Below are 2,997 nucleotides of genomic sequence, written 5' to 3'. Positions count from 1 at the left end.
AGAACAACATAGCGATCACAGCCGTCCCCTCGTCAACTACAATATGGACGACGGCCTGCCATCCCATGAAACGGACGCTCGGGACGGTCATCCATCCACCCCGTCTCCAGAGCCCCAAAACAACGGGGATGCCTCTCACGCCCACAATTTAGGGGCAGAGACATTTCATCCCATTCCCGTTCCCGTTGAAGGAGACGCCGTAATGATTGCCATGGTGAATGCCCTCAATCAGGCCGGTTCTATGCTCCATCAGCAGCACGAACGAATCATGGCCCTCGAAGCCGAACGACAAGAGGCCCGACCCCAGCCGGTGAGTAGGATACAACAACGTTCGGAGCCAACGAAGAAGCGAGGACGTCGTTCTCCAGAACCCCACGTCAGCAGGGCACGCGCAAGTCGTGACGGTGGTCGAGCGGGAACATCACCAAGGCGCGGACACAGCCCCGACAACAACGAACTGTCTCCCTTAAGGAGCGACGAGGAAGATTTGCATTGCCCCCTATCTCGGGCAATAATGGAAGCCCCGCTCCCCAAAGGCATGGAGAAACCACCAAATCTAGCTGTGTACGACGGGACTACAGATCCCGACGATCACGTCGACAACGTCAACGCGATGCTCGACTACCGCAATGATATAACCGGGCACCTCAAATGCCGACTGTTCTCGACGACCCTCAGGAAAGGGGCCATGACTTGGTACAAAAGCTTGGCCCCTGAGTCCATTACGTCATGGAGAGTCATGAGGTCCATGTTCACCAGGCACTTTACAGCTTCCCGTCGTCACCCCAAGACTGAGGCGACCCTTGAAGCCATAGTGCAGAAGAAGAATGAAACACTGCGCTCATACATCGAGCGATTCAACCAGGAAGCTGTCGAGGTAGATACCACCGAGCACATGAAGAAGTATCTCCTCGAGAGAGGTCTCTTGCCCGGCAGTGAACTTAGCAGAGCCGTAGGGATCGAGCCTCCCCGCACCTTAAACGAGCTCCTGCATAAAGCCCTTCGAGCAGGCTACTACTGGCCGACCATGCAAAACGATTCGAAAGAGCACGTCAAAAGATGTGACAAATGCCAACGACATGCCGACATGCACCTCGCACCCCCGAACGACCTCAAATCACTGTCTTCCCCATGGCCCTTCGCGTGGTGGGGCATGGACATCCTCGGACCCTTCGTCACCGGATCATATCAGAATAAATACCTCATCGTCGGGGTGGATTACTTCACCAAATGGATCGAGGCGGAGGCACTGGCTAAAATAACCGCGCAGAACATTCTCCGGTTCTTCAAACGCAACATCCTCGCTCGTTTCGGTATACCCCAGGCACTTGTCACAGACAACGGGACACAATTCACGGACGGAGGATTCCAGGACTTCATCGCCAGCCTGGGCACCACACAGCATTTCACGTCTGTCGAGCATCCGCAGACGAACGGGCAAGCAGAGGCGGCCAACAGGGTAATCTTACGTGGCCTCAAACGCAGACTCGGTGAGGCAAAGAGGGCATGGGTCGAGGAGCTACATAGCGTGCTATGGGCCTACCGCACGACACCACATTCTACCACCGGGGAAACCCCGTTCCGACTAACTTACGGCACCGAGGCAGTCATCCCGGTGGAGATACGGGCGCCAACGAGGAGGACAGAGGAGCCCCTAGACGAGGAAATGAACGATGAAACCCTTAGAGCCGAGCTCGACCTAGTCGAGGAGATACGTTCCGAAGCAGCTCTCAGGGAAACAACCCTCAAACAAAAAATAGCACTACGCCATGACGCGAAAGTCATAAAAAGAGAGTTCCAGGTCGGCACCCTGGTCCTCAGAAGAAACCAGAAAAACCCGAGAGAGGGCAAACTGGCGGCCAACTGGGAAGGCCCTTACCGCGTCCGCGACAAAACGAGCAACGGGGCCTATTACCTAGAAAACCTACAAGGAGAACAACTCGCTCGACCATGGAACGCAGAAAAACTTAGACAATATTACAGCTAAATACACCACAGCTAAATACACCACGGGGAGACGTGGCAGGTACGACCACGCTCTTCGTCCCCAAAACCCCAGGGAGGAACCACGAGACCCGGGAACGATCCGGGGTCACATAACAAACACAACCCTCCCCGACGGTTGGGATCTTGACCAAGACTCAACGTCGAAGTACCAGGACTGGCAGGGCACCCAGCTCGCGATGGGAGGGCCCAAGCCTCGGGACCAGGGTTCGAACAACGGACCCGGGCTTCGATACCCACGGGCACAAAGCCCGACACTCCGTCGGTTCCCTAAACCGAGGAGACTAACAAAGTCGAGCAGAGTACGAATTCATACAAACAAGTATCAAACACAAACGAGCACAATGAATGATAACGAAAATATTCATACATTAAAAACGATAAGAGTGGCCGAAGCCAAGTACGCCCGAAGGCCATATTACAACGCCCGAAGGCCAAAATACATAAGGCACGCAGGCCATGATAACTAAAATCAAAGAAAAACAAATAAACTAAGACTCCGCTCGGAGCACCTCTTCATCCTCTTCTTCTTCTTCTCCCCCCAGCTCCTCCTCCGCTTCAAACGGGCAGATAATCTCACCATCCCCGACATTCCCGGAGAAAAGGTCAGTCATGAATAGGTCTGTTACAACCTCACCTGTCTAACGATCAAGCTTCCCCATCATCTCGGGGAACCCTTAGTTGAAACATAAGTCATCTCTCTGGCTCAGAGACTCGACTTGGGGGGCTCCTGTTCTGGACTGGGCCATGACACTAGGCACGGCACGGCCCAATGCTCGCCAAGTCCATGTCCAAACGACCACGAGGACACGTCAGGTGAACGACCGTCCGCCCGAAGAACGTCTCCCCGGCCCCTTAAATACGTGTCGGGCAACGACCGGGCCCTCCTCATATGATCTCCATCCACGTATCGTCAACCCACGTCGCGGACACCTAAGTTGTGTCCGGCAGAGCCATAACGGCATCTCACTTACCACGTCACCCAACTCCTCT

The sequence above is a fragment of the Lathyrus oleraceus genome, chromosome 6 (genome assembly GCF_024323335.1).
Source record: "Lathyrus oleraceus cultivar Zhongwan6 chromosome 6, CAAS_Psat_ZW6_1.0, whole genome shotgun sequence".
Taxonomy (NCBI): domain Eukaryota; kingdom Viridiplantae; phylum Streptophyta; class Magnoliopsida; order Fabales; family Fabaceae; genus Lathyrus; species Lathyrus oleraceus.
Note: the sequence above shows the minus strand (reverse complement) of the source record.